Source organism: Dermacentor andersoni, unplaced genomic scaffold (genome assembly GCF_023375885.2).
Source record: "Dermacentor andersoni unplaced genomic scaffold, qqDerAnde1_hic_scaffold ctg00000054.1, whole genome shotgun sequence".
Taxonomy (NCBI): Eukaryota; Metazoa; Arthropoda; class Arachnida; order Ixodida; family Ixodidae; genus Dermacentor; species Dermacentor andersoni.
Window position 1 is genome coordinate 103661 of NW_027314767.1, and position 7960 is coordinate 111620.

General features: G+C 42.8%; 1 long non-coding RNA gene across 1 annotated transcript; it reads left to right on the top strand.

Moving 5' to 3' along the window:
• The first annotated feature begins 241 nt into the window (after window positions 1-241).
• Window positions 242-6128, top strand: LOC126522744 (uncharacterized). Its single transcript, XR_007597517.3, has 4 exons — window positions 242-336; window positions 1452-1578; window positions 3917-4029; window positions 5622-6128. It is a non-coding gene; the product is annotated as an uncharacterized lncRNA (long non-coding RNA).
• The last annotated feature ends 1832 nt before the right edge of the window (window positions 6129-7960 follow it).

Below are 7960 nucleotides of genomic sequence, written 5' to 3' on the forward strand. Positions count from 1 at the left end.
CGCCAAGACAACCTGTATTTCTTGTGTTTAGTGTTCTGTTTGTTTTCGTGCCTTTGACACGTTTAATAACCGCCTGTGATGTAAGAATGAAATATTTATTTGTCTAAGCGGATGCAGCTTCTTGTAGCTGGCTGTACGAGAGCTTTCCACAATTTGACGCGATGTTATTAAATCACAAGTTTGCAGATTCAGCAGTGATTACAATAAGCTGAACATTCATTGTTTAGGGATGTCACAATTTCCTGAGACAGAGGCATCTCTGCACCACAAAGGAGACTGCGGCACTATGCAGCCTGAACAGCACGACAAAGCATCTGATCTGCCTGCTTTGACAAGGTACGTACAAAACGGTCACAGCCATTTATGTGTTCTAGGTTCTGTTCGTGTATTTGGTACCTGCCAACTTTCCAGATTAGTTTCTGCTTTTCCAAGTGTGCTGTTTGTGTACAGCGTGTCAAGGTAAATAGTGGTTAATAATGTATGCATAGAAAAATGTGGGCGCTGAGAGAAAGCTTTAGGAAAGTGCATGCTGTCTTTCCAACACAGGATTTCTGTCTAGAATTTTTGCAAAATATGAAGTGCAGAGGCTGGCAGGTTTGGCAAACAATGTTCAACACTTTTGCTTTAGATTTTAATGTAGCCGGTTCATTATCTGACCCTAGTATAGCATAGCGTCAAGCTTGAAGCTGATCTCTGATGTCACGTCAGTTGCAGGATGTAATAACGTGGTATCACAAACTGCTTGTTACGCATGTCAGTCAACATGGTGCAGTGGTCACAGGTGCGAGTATAACCGAAAGCTGGGCATTCTTTGCCCTTCTGCACATGATGTGGGATAGAGCTTGAACTATGCTATAGTGGCACCATCTCCCTCACCTTCTCTTCCTCATTATTCTGTTAACTTGCAGTAAAATGCACAACTTCTAGAGGCTTAATTATGGTGTTGTCTGCTGAACTTGGCTGATGTGAATTTCAGTAGTCTGGGGTACCCTCAAAGCCATGCTGTACTTTGCATGCATTTTAAAATGGTCAATTTGAAATATGTGATTGGCTGTGGCATTCTCAAAGAAACAAGGCCTCTTGTGAATAATGCATACATGCATTATTCGCATGTTCTAATACTCTTTCAAGAAGCAGCCTATAGGCTGCTCCCCGAAGAAGTGACCACCTTTGCTTACCCTACAGGGCAGTCTGGTCCAGTTTACTTAACCTGTCTGCCATCTATGCACGAGGAGGACAGAAGCAACAAAAAGGAACCTTCGATTAATGTTTTTGCACAGATGGCTCATACATGGCACTTTTGTTATCTTGCAGGCTTTGTTAACTCAAAGCTTTCTATGGGCGAATATCAGCATTTCGTTCCTATTTATACCTAATAAGAATTACTTTGTTCATAGTGTCACTTTTTATATTATACTCTTGTGAGAATAAGCTCACTTGTTTTAATGCAGATGTGGCTGGGCCTGCAGAAAGAGTGTAAGCACACTACTGTGTTGCTGATCAGTGCTGGTGCTGATCTCTACGTCTGAGTTGGCCTCACAACGTCCAGGCGCCACTGTGCTTTGCTTCATTGACAAGGTAATATGATATAGACACCTTGCTCCTCAGTATCAGTTTTGAGAAATATGCTAAGACACAAGGGTTGGCCTTGGTGATAAATACACTCGTGTTCTTTTTTAAAGCGTTCTTCTTGCAGTGTTCCTCATGCACATGTTTTCAGAAGATGCTTAAATGCAAACCGCCATGGAACTTGTTTATGCCTTAAGGTAGCACTCTTTCACCAAAAGAAAAGCCTTATTTAATGCACAATTCATAAGAAAGGTGAGGAAGTGACAGGACATAAGTCTAACAACCATCCAGTTTTACTGCTTGCACAGCACTATAAAGCGAGAGGTGAAAGGGCAAGAAAAGATAAATCGAAAATGCATGTTGCTCACACAACCGCGAAAAGGACACATGGCATGGCTACTATGACACTTGTTTTACAATGATAAATAAGCAGTCTTGCTATATGATAGTCCACTGGAGGTGGAGCCAACTTGCAGATTCCCTGTCCCACATATAAGGAAATCTTAACGAATTTCGCCAGCACTATGGTCCTTATACATTGCCACGGTTGCACAGTTTTCAAACAAAATAATGCAAGTGAGCTTTGCACTACCAAGTGACCACGAAATGACCTGAGCATTCAGTTAACATGGTTGCAAATCCAGTCATTTATACAATGGCCTGTTTTGCCGACGTAGTGTCTACTGCACGACAGTGATATTTAATATCCATCAGCACCCCTGTGCTCTACATACTCTTTCTTGCGTGCTTTTTTTTCACAGGTAGTGGAAGATTACTTGATTCCAGAACAATTTGGTTTGTTTTACCCATGATAGTGAACTTGCCAGTCTTATATTAAACATGGAATTGGTTAGAAAGATGTGGTATTTCTTATGATGCCCTGGCGCATTCAGCTTGTGCAGATGCTACAAGCTTGTATTGACAAAAATTGGGATGAAGCCATAGGAGGAGAGTTGTAAAAGTGTAACAAAAGCCTCCTGATAGATATGCTGAGTTGTGCTGCTGTGCACACTTATTGGTTATCCCTACTGGGTAACGCTGTTAGGGTTATGGATGCTTTGACACTGTAGGGCCTACAAGATGGCTAGCATTACAGAACACATTAAAACGACTGTAGGGATGCGTGTCGTGCTATGGTATAATAATTGGCCCACAAAGTGACCACCTTTGCTTACACTATGTGGTAATCTGGCCCAGTTTACTTAACCAGACTGGCATCTATGCATGAGGAGAAGGGACTAAAAAAATGAAGGGACCTTCGATTAATGTTCTTGTACAGATGGCCCATACATTGCATTTTTCTTATCTTGCAAGCTTTGTTACTTAAAGCTTTCTATGGGCAAATATCAGCATTTCATTCTTATTTTTACCTAATAAGTATTGCTTTGTTCACAGTGTCACTTTCTATATTTACGTTATTTACTCACATAATGATCGCACTCACGTAATGATCACAGCCCTGAATTTTGTCGTCCAAATTCGATTTTTTGATTTCCTGTCTTGATGACACTCCGAACTTGCCGCAGCGATCTGTCATGTGCCAAGTCTAGCTATTAATGATCGCTTACCATCTGTCGAATGCTACGCGAACAACTCTTCAAGACAAACCAAGCAGTCTGCACGCACCAAACATTCTTAAGCAGATGCCCGATTTCATTCCTTTCATCACTTTCCGCACTTCCATGACAAAATAGCTACAACCAAAATTGCCTTTATTATGTGTAGGCTTTGTAATGGTTGTGGTCAAGAACAACAAAAAAGGCACCTTTCGATTCTTCTCATCTGCACTCGTGGGCACGCAACAAATCTTGTAACACAGCTAAGATATTCGTCCACCCTTAGCGGAAACGTGCTGTATTATGATAGTAGTGAAGACACATGCCGCAGTTTCCGCAGCATGCCCGCCGTGTCTTTCTATGTCACTGGCAGCTAAGCGCGCACATCTGTTTCTGCCCCCTCATAGTGGACATGGCTGCGTTATTGCCACAGACTTACTGATATTAATGATATTTTTCATTCCGGATACGGAAGAAACTGTTTCAATGCATGTAACGTACTCACGAGAACAAAAAAATCGCATTCGGCGCATTTGGTGTGTTCAGCTTGCTGCGCCGGCCGACATTTTTGTTTTGGTGTTCCGCACTACACTCAGTGGCAGCCACCTATTTGTTGACCTGTTGCCATCCCGCAGCAAACGCGGGATAAAAAAATTCTTTTTGCGGGAAATTTAACCGGCGTAATGATCACACATCTGAATTTGCGACCATTTTTTTTTACAAGAAAGTGTGATCATTATGCGGGTAACTACAGTACTCTTGTGACACCAAGCTCACTTGTTTTAATGCAGGTGTGGCTGGGCCTGCAGAAAAGCTGTAAGCAGACTGCAGTGTTGCTGATCAGTGCTGATCTCCACGTCCGAGTTGGTCCCACAATATCCAGGCACCACGGTGCTTTCACAAGGTAATATGATATGGACAACTTGCACCTTAGTATCAGTTTTGAGTTTGACTTTTGATAAATATTTAAGAACACACAAGGGTTGGCCTTGGTGATAAATACACTCGTGTTCTCTTTTTAAAGTGCTCTTTCTGCAGTGTTCCTCATGTACATGTTTTCAGAGGATGCTTACACTCCTTAAATGCAAACTGCCATGGAGCTTGTTTAGGCCTTAAACTAGAACTCTTTCACCAAGAAAAAAGCCTCATTTAACGCACAATTCATAAGGAAGGTAAGGAGATGACCGCCAATGTCTAACAACTATCCAGTTTGACTGCTTTCCCAGCAATATCAAGTGAGAAGCGAAAGGGCAAGAACAGATAAATCGGCAATGCATGTTGCTCGCACAACTGCGAATGCGACACGTGGCATGGCTACTACGAATGCTGGGGTGCGATCGGAGGTGGTTGTTCGGCGTGTTCGTTCGGTTACCGGCGCGCGCGATTGACCTACTCCGCGCCTACGTCGCCAGCCGCGCCCCGCGGCTGGCGCCTTTCAGAACTGCATAGTCACACTCTGTAGTCGTGATGATCATGACCACGGTTTCGTTCGCAGCGGTCAACTGTGGCAAGTAGCACTTTCATTGTGACTTGGTGCAATGCACGCAGTCTCACAAACATAATGGCTATCGAGGACAATAATTGTACTGTGGCCTGCACGCTGGCATCCAATCAGCCAGTTACATTGAGTTTGTAGAACAATCTGTTACAGCCAGCTCAATGGTGAAAAAATTATTGGGATGGACCCGTGGTAGTGAATAGCACGTTTCTGATAAAGATGTGACCAAGTCTTGTGCTATGACTGCACTGCAAAGGAGTACTTCAACGCCCTTGCCACTACGAGCCGTATAATCAGTCGTGAATTGACATTTGCAGCTCCCATACTGCTTATGTGTGAAATAGAAACAGGATTTCTGGATTAATTCAGTATAAAACTGTGTTTGTGTGAACGTTTGTTTCTTATTTTCATACCCTTAATAATTCAACATTCCGTTAATTCAGAATTTTGTTCCAGTCCTGGGAAATTTCAATGAATGAGCTTTTACTGTATACACCCCTTCTTTCACCGCATGTGTAATTTGAGCTCACTGGGTTACTGCAAGAACTTTTTTCAGCCTCAAGGGTAAGATGTCTAGCTCGGACAGAGCAGCTCCTTAAGGATGCAAGAAGCTTTACTGTGGTTTTATACTGTTCCCATCTGCTTCCCCAAACTTCTTCTCAAATGTAAAGAAAATCTAGTATATCCCGTACAAAAGGTGCTTGTTGCTGACTGTGGGATTAAATGTGGTGAGTCCTCTGAGCTAGAATTGTCCCTGGCCCATTATCAGTGAAGCTTCATTGACTAGGGCTTTCCTACAGCCACGATGTAAACTTTGAACCTTTTGCATATATCTTAGTTTTATCCTTGAGTGCCATCACTGTGTCTGGCAACCTAGTTTCCCTTAATAACTGTTACCTTTTTTATCCATTATTTCGGGAAAAGATACTTTTTCTGAGAGCACATATGCTATTTTTGTATTTGAGTAACTAATCTCTTGCAATTTTCATCTTTCGTAGGTTCACATTCGAAATGGGTTATTTATTTGTGCTAGTAAGTGGATGTGGGTAAACCAAGCCAAAACGGACAGCACGTTTGCCAGGGAGATTGCCCGATGCTTGTGGCAGGCACAGGAATTAATCCACAGGAGTGTTACGAGCAAAAGTATGTATGCGAAAGCTAAAGGAAGGTGGTGAGGCCAAGCCAGCGTTGACACCACAAAATCTTGGTGCATATCTAAGTAAGTAGACCCTGTCCTGCTAGCTCATGTTTTCATAAGGATTGCAAAGTGTTTGGAAGTTAAAGGAGTAATGCCTATCACACGGTGCTTTTTCTGCACGAATATAATGGGCTGTCGGTAAGATCGGGTTGTATTGAGGTGATCTCTCATATGGGCCGACACAGTTTACATCTACACATCAGGGGCATGCATAGCTGTATGCGTATATTTAGTGCTGTGCTCTAGCTCGCTAACAAAAACTATCATTTAGTTTCTATAGTGGTATTAAAGGTGCATTAATCTTTCCTATAAAAAATCCTGCACTGGCATCTATGCAGTGTTTTCCGTCTGCATATTCCGCAGTGCGGCAGCAAAGACCTGTGCTATCTGTGTATTCACTTGCATGAGCTTGTTATACTTGTTCATTTAATGTAAAATACTTGTGGAAAAGTATTAGAATATTTCTGTGGTCTTGTATTGCAATTCTGCAGCCATTTATATTGTTTGTAAAACACAAACATTTAACAGAGACAGGAACAAGACAATGCGAGGACGAGCACTTGCTTTCAACTGCTGTGGTTAATGTTGAAATATCAATTTACATAGGTAAAAAACTCATAAGCCTCCATGTTTTCTTTTTCCTGTTTCTCTGTGAGATTTTCACGCTTTACTCAATATCATGCAAGAACCAGCCCATTCAGTTATGCAGTGGAGCCACCTATTGTGCATGTCAGTTCCAACGGCTTGTTAGAATCTAACAGTGCCGGCTGCTTTGTTTACATTTTTTGCAGAGTCATACGAGCACTTTGTTTCGAAAACGCCAAGCACCATGGATACAGAGGCAAGGAGGCTGAAGGACCTGAACAAGCACCTGGCCACCATGCTTCGGGATGCAAAATAAAGATGGTTTGTGTTAATTGTGGGCCCTAAAAGTGTCCTCTTTGTCTCCGAGCTGGCACATCGGCCGACTCACATGATAGAAAAATAACTCGCTGTAATGTTGGCAGTAGATGTTACTGTGTGGAACTTCACCAAAAATATTGCATGAACAAAACTCATTCAACACAAATGAGAACACTTGTAGAATGCAGCTAAACAAGAATAGTGTCATTTTGCATAGCTGAACGAGAATATTTTCATGTAGCATACACAAACGAGAACGATATCGTCGAGCATAGACGTGCGAGAACTATCTCGTCAAGCATAGCTATGCGAGAATAATCTCGTTTAATGTACCCATACGAGAACGATCTCGTTCAGTGACGATGTCCTCTCGTACACATGTGACATACGACATCGTTGAGTCTACGGAACAATAATAGCGTAGAGAAGTTCTCGTACAATTCTCATACATATTTTTTCAATAGGGTTTGCATGCACATCTTGTAGTTTTGCAGAAAACTTCATCCGCGTCTACCAAAAGATGCATGTGCATGCTTAAAACGCGTTTTCGCACAAATCCGTGCGCGGGTGCTAAAAAGAGCAGCATCGGCATGCTTAGCACGTCGTTTGGTAGAAATCCACGTGCGCGTTCTCCCAAAAGCACCATTTGCATGCACATCTTGTGGTTTTGCAGAAAACTTCATCCGCGTCTACCAAAAGATGCATGTGCATGCTTAAAACGCGTTTTCGCACAAATCCGTGCGCGGGTGCTAAAAAGAGCAGCATCGGCATGCTTAGCACGTCGTTTGGTAGAAATCCACGTGCGCGTTCTGCAAAAAGCACCATTTGCATGCACATCTTGTGGTTTTGCAGAAAACTTCATCCGCGTCTACCAAAAGATGCATGTGCATGCTTAAAACGCGTTTTCGCACAAATGCGTGCGCGGGTGCTAAAAAGAGCAGCATCGGCATGCTTAGCACGTCGTTTGGTAGAAATCCACGTGCGCGTTCTGCCAAAAGCACCATTTGCATGCACATCTTGTGGTTTTGCAGAAAACTTCATCCGCGTCTACCAAAAGATGCATGTGCATGCTTAAAACGCGTTTTCGCACAAATGCGTGCGCGGGTGCTAAAAAGAGCAGCATCGGCATGCTTAGCACGTCGTTTGGTAGAAATCCACGTGCGCGTTCTGCCAAAAGCACCATTTGCATGCACATCTTGTGGTTTTGCAGAAAACTTCATCCGCGTCTACCAAAAG